The following is a 20,253-nucleotide window of genomic DNA, read 5'->3' on the forward strand; positions in this document are numbered from 1 at the left end:
AATCGGACGAACAAGCGTTCTTAAAAAAACGCTTAAAAGAAATTCCAAGTGACGAAATGACGAACAAAATGCGTACAAAAAATGTATTGGTTGTCTAGAAATTAAAGAGTTTATTTCTTTTTACTTAAATTGTAAATCTAAGGAGAAGCTCTCAAGTAAATGCAAAATTTATCGGCTAAAAGATAGGAATAAAAGAAAAATGGATTGTAAATGTGGAAAAGAAATAATTTAAAGCGATCTTGATATGCATTTGCGAACAAACAAGCATAAAAATTAACTGCAGATGAAACTTAATTTTGCTATTCTCACCTTTCACAAAGCTAATGTTTTTTTATCTAGATAAATTGAAGCTTTGTTGAGAGAGTTTACAACCGCTCAACTTTGTGACTATTGCAGAAAGAATAAATTACGAGTATATACCTAATTTACAAAAGATGATTCAATTAATTTAATAATTTTGCATAATTTACCTCCTCCTACAAGGACTATCAATAATTTGAAAGTAATGGAACTCAGAGCTATAGTTAAAAATCTTGTTATTAGAGGATATAGTAAATTTAAGAAATCAGAGTTAATTAATGCTATTGGGTTACAAGTGTTATACTTCACCCAGAATTATTCCAAAAGACTACATAAAGATAACCTGAATATAACAACTAAAAATCTAAAATTGTTCTGTTTTTCACAGTATATAAAGCACAAATAATACTCGAGATTTTGTTCGAGTTTTGTGAAATAAAATCAGAGATACAGTAACATCTGCGAAGACTATAAAGGTACAGGCAGTAGAGGAAAAAATATAGTAAATATAATTGAAGACAAAAAGAATAAATGAAGTAATAACAATGATAATCTGTGCTGTCCTAGAGCAATAACAGTGGCTTTAACATACTGTACAAATAATATTTTGGCTAGAAAACCAATTATGAAAGAGATTAAGATAATTACAGAAGGAGATAAAAACAAATTATAAAAAAATTAACTGACATATTATGTAATCAGTTAGGTGAATACAATGAATTTAGATTACATTAAAAATATTGAAGAATCTTTGGATTTTCAACTACATGTTGTATGTGCTGAGAATTTTAATTCAGTTATCTACATTGAACATGATAAAGAAATTAAGATATATCTGGATAAAGATCACAACCATTTTGATGTAATAAGCAGTATGAGGGCATAATTGGGATCAGTGTGTTTCTATAACGAATATAACAAACCATATAATAACAGATAGCAGTAATTTTGTATGAGGTCCTCTTAGTAGTTTTCAAAAAGCATTTGATTTGAAAGAATTGAAGAAAGGATATTTTCTACATTTATTCAATACACAAAGAAATGAAAATTACATAGGGCTGATTCTTGATGTCAAATATTATTGCATTGACTCTATGAAGCCAAACAATTTAGAAATATTTCCTAAATGGCATAGCTCCAGAGTTTAAGAGAATGATTTGTTTAATATGAAAAAAGGAATCGCTCATATTGTAATTCTGATGTAGATCTTTTGAGAAGAGGTTATTTATAATTAAGAGAACTGTTCCTAGAAATAGCTAATATTGATCCATTCTGTTATTCGACAATTGCTGGAATTTGCATAGCTATATACATATCTAAATATATGCGTACACTCTTAATGATGGTGAAGTAAGAATAGCTGCAGCAAAAGTAGATGTCATTGATAATGAGACAAATACTGCTTATCAATATCATGGCTGTTTTTGAAATGTTTGTAAAAAATGTGTTAAAAATAAGATGATTTTAACAATAAGGGGAGAAATGCAAAATGCTAGATATAATTTAGTAGACACATGGGAATGTGATTGGCTAAACTTAACAGAGTATAAAAACTTAAAAAATTAAAATAGTTACCCAGTGTTGTCGAATCATTGAATCCAAGAAATGCTTTTTAAGGTAGTTGTACAAATGCAATAAAATTAAGAGCTAAAGCAGGTGGTGTTAGCACAAAAATAAGATTTGATCATGTTTGCAGTCTTTATCCAGCTGTATAATATTATGATTATTATCCTGAATGACATGGAATAAAAATATATAAATGATGACATTTTGGTAAAAAATTGTATGGATTTATAAAATGTAAAGTATTGGCACCTTGAGGATTGTATCATCCAGTTTTACCTGTAAGCATACATGAAAAACTGTTATTTCCTTTGTGTGCCAAATGTGCTGAAGAAGAGATAACTAAGTAAACAAAGCTATGCAAAAAGGATATAAAATTTTGGATGTCTATGAAGTATGGGATTTTAAAAATAAAACATATTGTTTAAAAATTATGTGAAAGATGTCATGAAACTAAAATTAGGAACCAGTACTTGGAAAGACAATTTTAAAATCAAAGATAAATACATAAAAGCAGTAAAAGATAAATTAGGTATTCTATTGGATACATAAAAGACAGAGGAAAATCTTGGAAAAAGAGAAGTTGCTTAAATATGTTTAAACAGTTTATGGGGTAAATTTGGGCAAAGACAAAATATGACTAAAACTGAGTACGTTACAGATTTATGACATTTTTATGGGATGCTATTGGAAGACCGATTAGATAATATAGGTATAAATGTTATTAATGAGAATATGTCACAGATAAGGTACAACTTATGATGTGGAAAATAACATAGCTACAAAAATTTTAAGGTGGCATTCTATACATCAAATAAAACGCTTAGATTGTAAGATATGTTAGATAAACTAGGAAAAAATGTTATATATTTTGATACCGATTATGCAGTACATATTGGTGATGGTAAAATCTACTTAGAGAAAAAGGTTTTGTTGGGCGAATGGACAAAAGAATTAATTCAGCTTTGCCTGTGCGAAAAAGTTATTATTAGGAAAATGGTAATGGCATAGGGATGAAGGTAAAGGGTTTCACTTTCAACTTTAAAAATATTCAAAAACTGAATGGTGAATCTATGGTAAGATTAGCAGAGAGTGAAGGAAAAGATACCATTAGAGTTCAGATCACTAGAGATGCTGATACTAAAAATCTAACTAACAAACAGGTTGAGAAAGAATGCTCATTTTAGTATGATAAAAGAATAGTTCTACAAAATGGCTATTAAAAATTATTTATTATTTAATAATTTTTAATATGATTTGAATAATTTTTCTATATCTTCTAATGTAAGAATAAAATCCATATTACATTTATTATACCAATGTATACATTTTTATTTGAATTTTTTTGTACTCTCCACTTTCTATATCTGTAATATTTATTGAATGAGAAACTATTAAAAATGATGAATAAGGTATAATGTAATTTGTATTATTATTGGTAAATTATTTATTGGTAAATTATAATTCACTACTTTTTCAGTCATAAAAAAGAAAGTCTGAGTTTCATATTTCCTCCCACATTTCTATCAGTTTCATCATAACTATTAGATCTCATTTTGTATTCTTCTTCTTCATCAACTTTCTTTAATACATCAATACTCTCAGTATGGTCCTGACTTCTCAAATTTTCTGTAGTTAAAGATAATTTAAAATATTCTTTGCAGATATTACATACACCTTGCTTCTATCTTGGTTTATTATTCCTTTCAACAAAAATATCAAATTTAAACTCATCTCACACATTAGTCATACTTATTTAGTTAATAGTTTTTAACCTTAATAAAAATTTCACAATGTGAGAAATCATACGTAAGTTTCATTTATATGTTAATTTTTGTGGGTGGGTTGGGTTTGCTCATTAAATTATGTCCTAGTTTGCTCAACCTGTGCACTTACCACTAATGCAAACTAGAAACTTCACTAAAATTACGCCATTTTTCTTCGAATGTGAGCCATAAACCGCATTAAAAATACGCCAGTTCTCTTCAAATTTTTGCTGGTATACAAATAAACTGGACAGAACATGTTTTTAGTGCTCTCTCCACAATAACTAGAAACCACTGTCGAGTGATCAAATGATGGTCTGACATGCTACGACCATCTCAAAGAGGAGACACAGCAGTCTGTATTCAAGTGCACATGCTCTGATGTGATATCATCCATGCTGGCACTGAGGGTGTGGTGTTGCTCACAGCACAATGTCAGTTTTTTTGTTTGAGCACAGCAAGTAAATTATTGTGCAAGTGTTGAGTATGAGGAATTCTAGAGGAACAGTTGACATACTGATGCCATAGTGCAGTGGTCAAGTGCAGCAACTGGCATTTCATTGGCTGTATTCAATGACTGCTGCTATCATCATTTTTTCATTCCTCACAATGTTAAACAATTAATTATAAAATTTAGATATATTTATACAGTTCAGTTTATATAAGTAATATTAATATATTCAGTTTAGTTACAATTCAGTTTAGTGTCATCCTTGTAACTCACACGGCTATGGGCCACCACATTGTACGACATTAGTAAAATTTTGCATGAACCACCAATGCTTATTTACCCTACATATTACAATATAAAACAACATACTACAAGTTACTTAAGTGTGTACTTATAATACTCTTATAATATACATAATACATTGGAGGAGCTGTCATTTGTACTCAGGTGATTCATGTGAAAATGTTTCGGACATGATTACAGCTGCATGAAAGGAATTAACAGACTCTGAATGCAGATGGTAGTTGGAGCTAGACGCATGGGACATTCCATTTCGGAAATCGTTAGGGAATTCAATATTCTGCGATCCACAATGACAAGAGTGTGCCGAGAATACCAAATTTCAGGCATTACCTCTCACCATCGACAATGGAGTGACCAACAGCCATTACTTAACGACTAGGAGCAGTAGCGTTTTGTTGGTGCTGACATACAGGCACCAACGCGTGAAATAACCACACCAATCAATGTGGGGTATACAACAAACGTGTCTGTTAACACAATGCTGCAAAATTTGACATTGATGAGCTATCAGACTTGTATTCAGGACAGAGGAAATTAAAATGTCCTGTGATGCCTCTCCTGCACCCAGTGGGCTGGTTTGAGAACCTACTGCCACTTAAACTCGCAATTTATATTGGGTAGTATTATTTGTGACTGGAAAAATAAGAAGTCTTCAGAAAATTTGCACTCTTCATTGACTTTCTCTTTAGTAAGACATAAAATAATAATAGGAAACATAAAACCAGCAAAGACAACAGACAGGCAAGACATTACACATTTCTTCAATCCTTAGTCCCAGCATTTTTTTCTCTCTAATTTTGCTACAGCTTTATAGAGCATCCTTTCCTTTCTGCAAAAGAATCTGTTACCACACCGAAGAAGTTTGTCAAACATTTTGCAACATGAAAAATCAAAATGTCATTATGTAATACAGAAAAAGCTGTTAATATGTATAGTACCAAAGACTGGTTTGGCTCAGGCCCAGACCTAGGGGGCTAGTGTGGTAGGGGGGGGGGGGGGGGCAAACAGCGGTATCTGTCCCAGGTGGCAAATTAAGGGGGCATCCAATATATATTCTTTAAGGATAAAACCTCGTTTCACAAATCACATAGAATCCAGTGCATGTTGGTCTACCATATGATTTTGAAATGAATCCCTGTTGGTTTTTGAACACTTACTAAGTTGATTTCTGATGGAATCATAAGTTGATTTTTAATATGTGCATAGTGTACATGATGACACTGCCAGGGGAATCCCCCTTGCATCTAGAAATAAAAAACGTTTCCACATCAAAAAGGGATGGCACTACACAACCTGAACCGAATAAACCCGAATGGGTGAATGTAAATCACTGTTTGTTTATATTGTTGATTGGGTGTTCAAATGTTGTTATGATTATTTGCGAAATCCATAGATTCAGACTACCACAGTGGAAATAAACGACTAACAGGAATAGCAGGGAAAAAAGACACATATTTATATTCTCGATGTTTCGAGAAAAACGAAATTATGACTGAAAATTTTTTCTAGATCGCTACACTACTGAGGGCCACTTGTAAAGTCTCCAGTTAGCAGCCGCAGAAGTTCTGATCCTGGAATAGCGCGGAAAATGTGTTGTACGAACACGTAATAATGACTAACCAGAGAATAAACACGGGATAACTAAATTGGTGAGTCTGGCAGAGTTAGTGAAATTAACCCGAGAATAAGTTTTGACCATGCCAAGAATAGTTACAGAATTGGTGACAACATGATTGTTTGTTAGAATGAGGAAGGAGAAGAAACTGGAACATTACACAAATTATATGGAAGAATGTGACGATCCCAAATGTATATAAAAATTTTGTTCTAGTACTTTAGATCTCACGCTTATGAAACGTGAAACTACACTCCTGGAAATGGAAAAAAGAACACATTGACACCGGTGTGTCAGACCCACCATACTTGCTTCGGACACTGCGAGAGGGCTGTACAAGCAATGATCACACGCACGGCACAGCGGACACACCAGGAACCGCGGTGTTGGCCGTCGAATGGCGCTAGCTGCGCAGCATTTGTGCACCGCCGCCGTCAGTGTCAGCCAGTTTGCCGTGGCAAACGGAGCTCCATCGCAGTCTTTAACACTTGTAGCATGCCGCAACAGCGTGGACGTGAACCGTATGTGCAGTTGACGGACTTTGAGCGAGGGCGTATAGTGGGCATGCGGGAGGCCGGGTGGACGTACCGCCGAATTGCTGAACACGTGGGGCGTGAGGTCTCCACAGTACATCGATGTTGTCGCCAGTGGTCGGCGGAAGGTGCACGTGCCCGTCGACCTGGGACCGGACCGCAGCGACGCACGGATGCACGCCAAGACCATAGGATCCTACGCAGTGCCGTAGGGGACCGCACCGCCACTTCCCAGCAAATTAGGGACACTGTTGCTCCTGGGGTATCGGCGAGGACCATTCGCAACCGTCTCCATGAAGCTGGGCTACGGTCCCGCACACCGTTAGGCCGTCTTCCGCTCACGCCCCAACATCGTGCAGCCCGCCTCCAGTGGTGTCGCGACAGGCGTGAATGGAGGGACGAATGGAGACGTGTCGTCTTCAGCGATGAGAGTCGCTTCTGCCTTGGTGCCAATGATGGTCGTATGCGTGTTTGGCGCCGTGCAGGTGAGCGCCACAATCAGGACTGCAAACGACCGAGGCACACAGGGCCAACACCCGGCATCATGGTGTGGGGAGCGATCTCCTACACTGGCCGTACATCACTGGTGATCGTCGAGGGGACACTGAATAGTGCACGGTACATCCAAACCGTCATCGAACCCATCGTTCTACCATTCCTAGACCGGCAAGGGAACTTGCTGTTCCAACAGGACAATGCACGTCCGCATGTATCCCGTGCCACCCAACGTGCTCTAGAAGGTGTAAGTCAACTACCCTGGCCAGCAAGATCTCCGGATCTGTCCCCCATTGAGCATGTTTGGGACTGGATGAAGCGTCGTCTCACGCGGTCTGCACGTCCAGCACGAACGCTGGTCCAACTGATGCGCCAGGTGGAAATGGCATGGCAAGCCGTTCCACAGGATTACATCCAGCATCTCTACGATCGTCTCCATGGGAGAATAGCAGCCTGCATTGCTGCGAAAGGTGGATATACACTGTACTAGTGCCGACATTGTGCATGCTCTGTTGCCTGTGTCTATGTGCCTGTGGTTCTGTCAGTGTGATCATGTGATGTATCTGACTCCAGGAATGTGTCAATAAAGTTTCCCCTTCCTGGGACAATGAATTCACGGTGTTCTTATTTCAATTTCCAGGAGTGTATTTCCTAATATAAGAGTTATTGCTTAAGGTAGGCCTAATAGACAATCAGGTCCGGCTCTAGGGAAGCAGGGGCAAAAAAATGGTTCAAACGGCTCTGAGCACTTAGGATCTGAGGTCATCAGTCCACTAGAACTTAGAACTACTTAAAACAAACTAACCTAAGGACATCACACACATCCATTCCCGAGGCAGGATTCGAACCTGCGACCGTAGCGGTCGCGCGGTTCCAGATTGAAGCGTATAGAACCGCTCGGCCACACCGGCCGGCGCCGGGGGGTGGGGAAGGGAGCAACCAGGGTATCTGCCACGGGTGCAATTTCAGGGGGCGGCAAAATCACATTCCTGAAGGAAAAACCTTGTTTCCCAAAGTGCCAAACATCAGAGCACGTTGGTCTATCGATTATTCATATGATTTTTAAACGCATCCTTGTTGCTTTATAGACGTTTTTGGACACGTTCTAAGTTGATTTCTGAATGAATCATAAGTTGATTTTTGAATGTGTGCATAGTGTACATGTTGTCTCTGCCAGGGGAATCCCCATCGCATATACAAAAGAATCCAGCGAACAATTTCCGAATAAACCCGAATGGGTGAACGCTAAATGCTGTTTGTTTAAGAGTTTCATTCGGTGTATGAATGATTAGTATTGTTATAATTATTACTGAAGTGTGTAGAATCAGACTACCAGAATGGAAATAAACGAGTAACAGGAATAACAGGTAAGAAAGATAACGTATTATCTTCTTGGTGCATCCAAAAAAATGAAATTTTGACAGGAAAGTTTTCAGATCGCTACACTACTAAGGGTCAGTTGTACAGACCCCGATTAGCAGCCACTTAAGTTCTGTTCTCGGAATAGCGCGGAAAACGCGTTGTACGAAGACGTATTAACGCCTAATCGGAGAATAAACGGGGGATAACTGAACCAGTGATCTAGCAGCGTTAGCGAAGTTAACCAGAGAATAAGTTTTGACAATGGCAGGAACAGTTACAGAATTAGTAATGACAAGATTGTTTGTTAGAAAGAGGAAGGAGAAGAAACAGGGATATCACACAAATTATATGGAAGACTATGACGATTCCAAATGTATATAAATATTTCGTACTACTACTACTACTACTGCTACTGCTATTCGATCTCATGCATGAGAAACTGGAGCATATGAGTGAAACGTGAAAGTATTTCCTAACATAAAACTTTTTGCTTGTAGTAGATCTAATAGGCTTTTGATATTGGAACTTCGTGAATTGCATCCTGCCGTCCTATTTACGTAAATGAGTTAGATAAAAATGACCATTTGCACCAAAACAAACTCGCTTATTTGGCGTGTGTTACAATTGTTACAATATTAGAAAGACCTACTTCGTTTTACCTAGCAGATGATGACAAAATAAACGTAATCAAATCGAGAAATCTCACCAGCCGTGGGTTCTATTCCTATAAAGAGTTTTTTAAGTATTAGACACTGGCATTTTGATTTTTGACGAAGTTTGGTGAATTAACAGATTCTTTTGCAGAAAGGAAAGCACGTTCTATAAAGCTGTACCAAAATTAGAGAGAAAAAAATGCATGTACTAAGAGTTGTAATGTATACTGTCTTGCTTGTCTCTTGTCTTTACGGGTTTTATGTTTCCTATATTTAATTTTATGTCAGAAGAAAGAGAAAGTTATTAGCTAATAAGCAATACAGAGTGCAAATTTTCTGAAGAGTTGTTATTCTCCAGGCCACAAATAATCCCACCCAGTATTAATTATGAGGTTTTTTTAAAAAAAAAAAATGAGGTAAGATGTCAAACTGGCTGACTGGGAACAGGAGATGTAGTGATTCGAGAATTTCGGTGTAAATTCTAGAACCACTCAAGCTTCTACCATCTCAACACACACGATATTTATAAGTGAGTGTGTGATGATAGAATCCTACCTACCGCGCGTCACATGATTGTGTGTGCCGGTTTGAAATTCAGTCGCGAGAAGAATGTGGCCGCGGTGGTCGAACGGCAACGGCAATTACTTGCCGGGCGATCCATGGAAGTTTTAGTGAAAGTGTGCGGAAGAAACATGGAGCTTCTATGTTATTCTGTGCTAATTGTATCGGTGGTCATTGTTATAATAACAGTTGAGAAGGTACTCTTGAGAAAAACTCTTGTCTTAGCCTTGTTGAAGGGAAGACGTGCATTCTAATTCAAGTGTTTAAGCCACCTTTCTCTTATATGTAAATTAGTTCCTTTCTAACGTCTGAAGACACGAGAGGCTTACGAAGCAGTATATATTTATATGAAGAGTGAGATTTGTAATATGTTTGAAGTTTAAATATACGTCGTTAGTTAAAGCAAACGAAACTCTGTACATCTATTTATTTTTATAAGTAGAATGAGTCATAAGGAATTTCTATACCTAGCGGCATACTTCGGAGAAGAAGAGAAAGAGAATTTGCAGCAGCAGGCTAGCCAGCAACGAAGATTGGCTGAGCGTATCAAGTAAGTCATCTTGTAAAAGAAGTGGAAGTATGTGTATTTACTTCACACTCAAATTTTCGTCCAAAGCCGTTAGAGAGAGGCACCACAGGACATTTTAATTTCCACTATCCTGAATGTATGTTTGGTAGCTTCCACTGTAAAATATACACATCTGAGTTTCACAAGGGAACCACAGTGATGTGTCATAGAAGAATACTGTATGAAGAGGTGTGATACCGCACTTTGACACACTTAAGACCAAATAACATATCTCATATTTTCTCTAACATATATGTTTTATATATAAAACTCTTCAGAAAGATGTGCACTACAAAATGAACTTATCTTTGAAAAATCGATTTTCTTTTTTAAATTTTTGACTTTCTATTTCAAACTTCTTCAAATGCTCGAGAGGGTGCAGCGGGAGGGGGGGGGGGGGGGGTTTCGCCACTATTAACTTTTGCCCTAGGTCGCAAACGCCATGGATCCATGGTTGTAGGCATTTGATATTGGTACTTCATGAATTATGTTCTGTCATGTTATTTATATAAATTAAGCAGATAAAAATGACGATTTGTAGCAAAGCAGTCTCGCTTATTTGGCGTATGTTACAATTGCTGCAATATTAGACCGGCCCAGCTCTGTTTTTCTGGGGGAACGCTGCGGGATGAGTACCCCTAAACTTTTTCGTCGACAAAGTAATTTTTTTACGATGTTGAGAACTTGGAAGGGTGCCGAAGATTTATTTCACGGACGTAAATTTTTTATTTCATTTTTTCGTGTTGGTAATTGCAATACGAACGATACCAGTGCAGTTTTTGGTGGGAAAAGCGATGTCATTGACTGTTTCAAGCATTTCGAAGCTGCGGCAACAGTTCTCGACAACTGAATAGCTGGCAGCCAGTTCGACAAGCATGTAGTGCCGCATTTTACATTCTATAAATACATACACTAACATTATTAATCACATTGCACAGAAAATGAGAAAGACAGTGATTAAAACAATTATTGAAACAAAATCAAACGTGTCATTAATGATTGATGAGAGCACAACAATTAGTCAGTTATCATCTTTAATAATTTATTTACGAACCAAAGTGCCTGGCATGACAGAGACCACATATATTTTCATTGATATAGTTGAGCTGAAAAGTCTTACTGCTGAAGGTATTTGTAACACATTGCTAAATTGCTTGGAATCCACGGGATTTTCTAAAGAATTTCTGAATGACAATCTTATTTCAATTGCAACAGATGGAACAGCTGTGAGGATGGGAAGAAGAAAAGAAGTTATTACCTTAAGGAAACAGCATTTCCCACAGATTTTGCTTTAGCATTGTGCTAACCATAGGCTCGAGTTATCAGTTAAGGATGTAATAAAAAGAGACTTCCCATCTCATGTGAATCACTTCAGGTCTTTCTTAGACAAGTTATATTCGCTGTACCACCAGTCACTGAAAATCGCTCGAGAGTTAAAGCAACATGCAAAGCTACTTGAAATTGAAATTCTGAAAATAGGCGCCAGATGGGTAGCATCGAGCTACGGAAGTGTGTCAGCAGTGTGGAAAAACTTTAAAGCTTTGATTGCTCAATTCACAGGTGCAAAAGATTATCAAAGCAGGGAATCAACTGACAGAGGTATATACAGTGGTTTATTAAAGTACATTACCAAAGTTGACTTCATTCTCAACTTGACTCTAACGTTTGATACTCTTCAACAATTATCAGAATTAAATCTTGAGCTACAGTCAAGAGACATCACACTGTATTCTGCCCAACAGAAGATCAGAAATCAGCTGTTGGTGTCTGAAGAAAGAAAACTGAGCTGTGGTCCTCATTACTATGAAGCTCTCAAAGCAGTCCAAGAGTTGAACTTCAGAGGAATTCTACTGGAAAAGTGGTCAGCTGTCAGACATCTTGAGCCCAGCATATTTTACGATTGTCTGAAACAGCGGATGGAGAATCGTCTTCTGCAGACAGAGGACATTGCTATCTCTGAATGTGCGAAAGTTTTGGACTCACCAAATTGGACTGAGAATCCTGAAATAACATATGGTGAAACAAATATCAAAACTTCATGTTGTCGTTTTGCTCTTCCACAGAGGGAAATATGTGGAGGATTTCGGGAGTGTTTGATGGAGAAGAAAATTCCAGCATCCCTCCTTCCTTTTCAGAGTGCACTGAAATGTGTTCCTATATCAACGAGTGAATGTGAACGTGGGTTTTACCAAATGAATCTGATCATCTCAACAACAAGAGCTTCATTTCATCTTTCCACAGTCAGCAATCTGATGTTCATACAGTTGGTTGGTCATCCACTGATGTTGTTCCAGCCCATGGACTATGTACGCTCTTGGTTCATGAAAGGCAGACGTCTTGCTACTGACAGCAAGAGTAAAGTAAGAAGGCGTGAAGACTACAGCAGCCATGAACTGAAGTCAGTTTGGAAACTGTTGTAATGCTATTAGTATAAGTTACATTGTAGTTTTATAGTTTAATAAATTTTCAGCTGTATTAGCAATTGGGTCAGTTGAAGCATGGGATACCACCCATCATCTATGCCATTTTGGGAGGCAAACAAGCTTACAAAAGATTTTTGTAGTGTAGTTTATATTGTTGTTGATGATAGGTGTGGATGGTTTTTGTTGTATTGTGTCTTTTAGTGGTGTTTTATAGGTTAAAATATGTGTTCGGTAATATTTCCTTGTTTTGTTTCGTATGTCAGAGGGTTGATTCAACTTACCTGTTTCATTTGAGGTGTATTATTGGTCAGTTGGAGTGTACAATACCATTTTCTTTTATTGTTCAGGGGTTGATGGGAATCGCATGCTTCATTTGAGGTGATGTAAACTGAAGTGTTCGATACCACATTCTCTAGTATGTTTGGGTGTCTCTCGGTATCGCCTGCTTCACTTGAGTCAACTGCAGAGTCCGATACCATTTTTTTTTTTTTTTTTGGTAGTTCGACATGTTGATGACGTCATGGCTAAAAGCAGACAGGTGGTATCCTATGCTTCAGTTATAAGTAATTTTCGCTGCATTATATCCAATGTCGGAGTATCCTCAAACTTTGTTTAGAAAAAAAGCACTGGACAGGCCTATGTCGTTTTATCTAGCAGACAATGAAGGAATACGGGTAATCAAATCAAGAAACCACACCAGTCGCGGATACTATTCGTATTAAGTGCTTTTTCGGTATTAGACAACGACATTTTAATTTTTCGTGTACAAAAACCTTTGAAAAACTTTCATAGGGTAATAGATTCTTTCATAGAAAGGAAAGCACGTCATGTGAAGGTCGAGCAAGATTAGAGAGATAAAAATGCTGAGACCTAAGGACTGAAGAAATGTGTATTGTCTTGCTTGTCTCTTGTCTTTACTGGTTTTATCTTTCCCATATTTAATTTTATGTCTTCCTAAAGAAAAAGTTATTAGCTAATAGGCAACAAAGAGTGCAAATTTTCTTAAGGAGTCTTATTCTCTCCATCACAAATAATCCAGTATTATTTGTGAGGTTTTTTTTTTTTTTTTTTTTTTTTTTTTTTTTTTTTTTTTTTTTTTTTTTTTTTAAGGGGGGCAGGATGTCAGACTAGCCGACTGGGAGCAGGAGAAGCACCATGGGAAATTGTTTTTACACTGCCGTGAATATAGGTCTGATGACTTCTATTACGAAATATACACGTTTGGGTCCAACAGAGCGAAATACAGTGACGTGCTATAGAAGAATGCTGTGTGAAGAACCGTGGCACTGCACTTTGACATACTTAAGACAAATAACGTCTTACAGTTCTTCGAACACACGTTTTATATGTCAAATCCTTTAGAAAGATGAGTGCTACAAACTGAATATATTTTTAAAAAATCGATTTTTTTAAATTTTAGACGTTCTATTTCAAACGCTCGAGGGGGCCGGGGGCACAATAAGTTTTTGCGCCAGTTTGTAAATATCGTAGATCCGGTCATGGTGTGGTTTTTCCATTTCATTTCGTCTATTTTATCAATGTCAGCTAGATAAAACGAAATAGGCCTTTCTAATAATGCAATAATTGTAACACACACCAAATAAGCAAGACTGTTTTGGCACAAATGATCTTTTTATCTACCTCATTTACATAGATAACACCACAGAATATAATTCACGAAGTACCAATACCAAATGGCTATTTGGCATACTACAAGCAAAAAGGAAACAGTTCACATTTCATTCATATATTCTAGTTTCTCAAGCATGGCATCGAAAAGTAGTAGTACGAAATTTTTACATATGTTGGTTCAAATGGCTCTGTGCACTATGCGACTTAATTTCTGAGGTCATCAGTCGCCTAGAACTTAGAACTAATTAAACCTAACTAACCTAAGGGCATCACACACATCCATGCCCGAGGCAGGATTCGAACCTGCGACCTTAGCGGTCGCTCGGCTCCAGACTGTAGCGCCTAGAACCACACGGCCACTCCGGCCGGCTAACATATATTGGAAATCGTCGTATTCTTCCACATAATTTATGTAATGTCCCCATTTCTTCTCCTTCCTCATTCAAACAAACAATCTCCTCATCACTAATTCTGTAACTTAACATTGTCAAAACGTATTTCCCAGTTAACTTCACTAACCCTGCCAGAATCAGCAGTTTAGTTATCCCGCATTTATTCTCTGGTTAGGCGTTATTATATGTTCGTACAATACATTTTCCGCACTATTCCGAGAACAGAATTTAAGCAGCTGCTAACTGGGGACTGTACAACTGACCCTTAGTAGTGTAGCGATCTGTCAAAAAATTTCTGTCATAATTTCATTTTCTTGGTTGCACCGAGAAGATGATATGTGACCTTTCTTACCTGTCAGTCGTTTATTTCCATTCTGGTAGTCTGAATTTATGGATTTGGCTAATAATTATAACAACGCTGATCATTCGCACACCTAATCAACCAGATAAACAAATAATGATTGGCATTTACCCATTCGGGTTGATTCAGCTAAGCTCGTATAGCCCCATCCCCTTTTGCCTAGGAGTAAGTTTTTTTTATTTCTAGATGAAATTGGGACTCCCCTGGCAGAGACATCATGTACTCTCTGTGCATATTCAAAAATCAGCTTATGATTCATTCAGAAATCAACTTGAAATGTGTTCAAAAATGTTCAAAAATCCGCAAGGATGCATTTCAAAGTCATATGAAATAATCAATAGACCAACGTGCGCTGGGTGCTAGGTACTTTGTGAAACAAGGTTTTTTCCTTCTAGAATATGAATTTGGCGCCCCTTGAAATTGCTGTCCTGGGCAGGTACCCTGGTTTGCCCCCTCCCTCCCCCCTCCATCGAGGCCACAGTCCTCTATAGGTAAATCATTGCCATTCCCTTATTTGACATATTTATACATTTCATTTTTGTTGTTATTAAACATATTTTATGTACAATATGAGCTTCTTTTCTCATTATGTCCTGGTTTGACGACAGAAATCTGGCAATCCCAGTCGCCATGCATGGTTGCCAATTTATAAGCATAGCCCCGCGATGTCACAGTGGACCTACATCATTTGCCCTGCATATAAAATGGCAGGGAATTACAAGATGCTGGGAACGTCAAAATAGCCCAGTTGTGCTACAGGGTTTCCCCACATCTTTGACATCAACAATGGCAGGAGATTAAAAAATCCAAGATGAGCAGTTGTCCTACTGGTGGAAATCCAAGATGGCAGACCTAGGGATACTAGTGCAGGCTGCTTAGTATCCAGTACAATTAAATCCAGAATGGCAGACATAAAGATGAAGGTGCAGCCAGTATGTTTGACAGGTTTCCTAGGTTTTCTGCAGCCCTAAAGAGTCCAAAACCAAGATGATGGACCTGAGGATAATGGTGTAGCCTGAGACTGTCATCAGAAACCAAGATGGCGATTCAAGATGACAGGTTTGTGGGTACTGAAGCACTGTGCACAGTTGAAAGATCAAGTGTGCTAAGTTTGGAATCCCATTTTACACTCAAAATGGAGTCTTTGTTAAAAAAAATTAGGAGAAAAGCCCCTTCCATGGTTGCAAAGCAAACAAGCCATTCCTTGCACAGCCATAGACACTTCAGTGGCCCCTCTATATCCATAGACTGTGAGAACAGAGCACACATGTACTAAATTAAAAATTCTAGGAATTTCACAATCCAAGATGGTGGAACTAGTACACTCATCCTTTACCTCCTCTTCATCCATGCTACCCCTGCACTTCACTCCCTGACCATGAGGATCGAATTCTAATCTTAGGAACCAAAGAGCCCATTTATGCTAAGTTTACAATGGTGAAATTAAAGAAACCCAAGCAGACTTTGCCAAGACAACTTACTCTAGTCTGAAAATGAAACAGGTTGTGCAATTGCTCAGATATGCATCCTTCAGCTTCATGTTCTTTCAAATGCCTTCAGGTGAAATTCACAAATTGTGAGATGCACACTCGTCCTCTGGGTGGGACTCATGCAGTGGCTCAATTGCCAAAAAGATACAGGTACTATAGCTACTATGTTTTAAAAATTCACCACAAAAAATTGACGTGTAGGGTGGGTGACAGCTTCCAATGAAGTCTGCCTCATCAATAGTTGACCCCCACAAAGCTTTAATGGTTTTAACACGCAAAATCGTGTGCATCCAGCATGTTCACTCTGAATTTGAGAACGAAACATGTTTATACTAATTTGCAACTCGACTCATGGCCATCAAAAACATTACAAATATAGATTATGTAAAAGAACTACACATTAAGAGAGTAGTGGCTGACAGTTTTCTTGTGTGAGCCATTTCCAGATGAAAGAATTAGTGCTAGATGCAAGAACCAGGTGCCTCCTTTCAGATGGGAAATTGAACTCAGTAGTCAGGACTGAGCCAATGGGAACTCTCACTTGAGTGCACTGCCCCCACAAATGTGTTTTGTATCTGCAGGGCTGTTCCTGACAGCTGTGGAAACTCAAGGTGCCATTGATGTGGGCCAGCACCAGCTGCTTAGCATCGCTCCACAGTACACACACTGCAAGGCGGTGACAGTATTCGCAATCTCTCAGTGCGCTATGGTGATATTGCTTTGGTAAATATATGTTCCCCTTAAGATGTCCTGACATGCTATTGCTCTTTATAACTACACCTGCAACATTTTAAAAGGAGTGCAGTGATATAAGGTTTGTTAATGTTTGTGCAATGAAAGTTGATGGGGGGGGGGGGGGGATGGAATGAGAAAAAGTGATGTCCAATATGTTTCTACACATCCATGACGTTGGTGTTGCTATCAAGTAGACATAATAGCATTTATGAAATGAATTTGGAGATGTGCTACTAGGATAATGACAGGTCAACATACCTATATGAAAGTGTAAAAGAGATGCCCTGAGAACTCAAATAAGGAACAAAACCATAATGTTCATTAACAGGGTTTAATCCCACATCTGTTTTATTGTAAATATTTTCCAGACCAGTCCTATTTTGCCTACCCCGTATAGTTAATTGGCATATTTTGTTCAGAAAGCATAACTACAATTGTTATATACCATGAGGACACAGCTTGTGGATTAATCGTATCAACAGCAAAGCTTGGTAATGTTAACATTAATTATTAAGTGATCTTGATGTAACAAATTATTGTGTAAAGTAGCTGTCCTTCACAACTTTCCTAAACAATTTCCTTCTTAACTTTCAGTTATACCTGTCTTTAGGTGCAAATTTATAACAACATGAACTTATTTTCATTCAAGAAATCAACACATTCAAAAGCATTTACAAATTTACCTGCACCATATTATCCAGATCCCAGTTACCTGTTCCACAACTGTTTCTTGAGATCCAGTAGACACGTAGCTGCATGTGCATCATAGATTGTAGATATAGTTGGTAACCATACCATAAAGACATGGCCATGGCAAACAACAGACAGTGAGGTTGTATAATAGTGTTACTCCAAAAAGGTGGAAAATTCAATTTCAGCAATGCTCCTGAGACTGTACAGAATCGTAAACTCCCTGTCACATTTAATCTTTCAGAGGTGTCAGTATCACAACAAAATGAGTGTGTGTGATTGTGGCACGTTCAAGCTTTGTGCTGAGTCTTGAAACAAGTTTGATTCATGCCTAATAATGCACGTAAATGTGTTTAAAGCATAATCTGGCACACACAAAACATACAAGTACAGTGTATAATCTGCAAGGACAGGAGTAACTCAATGACAAAAAATTTATGAAACCCATGTTAAGAGTAATACATGCCTTTACACTTGTCTAAAAGAAGGAAAAAGAGAACATACAGAAAGAGAATAAAAAAGATATCAGATAACAAATGCATAAAAAATGTACACACCATGGGTGTAACCAAGGAGGGGGGAGGGTTAAAACCCTACCCCCTCCCACAAAAAAATTGACCAAGCTAAAAAAAAAAAAAGAAAAAAAAAACGGGAGTATTAAAATTGATTGTAATGTAATCTTCATTTCAAAGCTACCATGTTTTCAAACTGCGGTTATGCCAGAGTGGTTGTGCGCGAGGGGAATACGACAGCAAAGAGCCAGCGTTGGTAACAATACGCCATTCAATGGCTGGACTGAGCCTCAAAGGAATCTGGTTTGTGTGGAGCCCTGGAAATTCAAGGTAGCGCAGTCCCTACATCAGGGACACTTTAGTTGTCACAGTTCTGAAGCTGGGCAGAGTTTGAAGTCATTCATTCAAACGACAGCAGCTTACTACTACCATCGGCATCCCACTTCCCAGAAACTGCAGAAATTGTTGCTGTCATGGTGAGAATGTTTTTAATGTTTATTTTAAGCAAAGTTATGTAGAAGAAAAACAACTAGTGTATGCAATATCATAATCTGTTTTTTTTTTCTTTCTACATTTACATTTGCATAATTGTACTCTACAAGGTACAACATGGTAAGTGAGACACTGATACTAAAGTACCTCATCACCTCCTTTCCTTCGGTTCCATTCACGGATATTGCACGAAAAAAAAAAGGCTGCTTTTATTCCTCAGTGGTTGGCCCGACTTCCCTAATCGTTGTTATAATGATCCTCTGAAGATATATATGTAGCACTCTCAGATATCCTTCTGTTATTTGTACTCAGAACTTCTTTGTTCATATTCAGTGATATTACTGTTTGTTCAACTGTTCATTTCTGACGTTAAATTTTTTCTACGCAAAAACAAGATCATCCTCAATGTGACCTACCTCAAATTTTACTTGAGTTCTCCAGTCATTATTCCGTTTTGTCACCAATTCCATTGTCGATTTTGAAATGTCTTTGTAACGTCACGGTCCCGATTTCTTTTTAATCTGAATCTACATTTCGTTTTTCATGCACCCCTGTGATACGTTTTTCGCACAAAACAAACTGACGACCGATAAATGTAGGACTTATTTCCCATTGTCTTACCCGTTTTTGCATAATGATCCTTTTAATAAGATTACCTGCATTTATCAACAACAACAGCGGCACAGCTCACCAAAACCAACATGTTTACCATACGATCTCGTCTTAGTCCTGTCAATAAAGGTTTGAATGTCTTTTTCCTTCGCCGTGTCAAATTTACTTCGTTCATAACACTTTCACCACAAATAAACCTTTCAGACGTCGTGCTGACTCACTCTGACGAACGTAAGAAAACAGTGCTCAGCTGATAACTGTTGCCTCCTCCACTGAAAGATTTATTATTCATGAAAATACTCACAGTGTGCAAATACAAAACTGAGTCACATTGTTGTAGTCCTATATTTACTATTAACATTCATCTTTTCATGCAGTTTTCTGCTCGATATCTTTCACAATGTTCATTGCACAGTTCACAAACGCTGCATTCATTCGGCTGGTAAAATCTCTTGTTTTGGCAGGGCTTGTGTGAAAACCATGTATTGCGTATCGTGTTACTACATGTCGGAGTTCATATTGTGTCTGTTTCGATTCGTCTGTCATTGTGGCATCGGTTGAATAGAAGTAGTCGTTTATCGTGTGGATTGAGTACCCAAGGCAGTTTTTTTAAAAAAGGACCTGGTAGCAAGAACACGTTTTCGACAGCGGAGCGACAAAATCCAGAGAATGAGTGTTGTTGTTGTGGTCTTCAGTCCTGAGACTGGTTTGATGCAGCTCTTCATGCTACTCTATCCTGTACAA

This window comes from Schistocerca serialis, chromosome 2, assembly GCF_023864345.2.
Source record: "Schistocerca serialis cubense isolate TAMUIC-IGC-003099 chromosome 2, iqSchSeri2.2, whole genome shotgun sequence".
In the NCBI taxonomy this organism is placed as follows: domain Eukaryota; kingdom Metazoa; phylum Arthropoda; class Insecta; order Orthoptera; family Acrididae; genus Schistocerca; species Schistocerca serialis.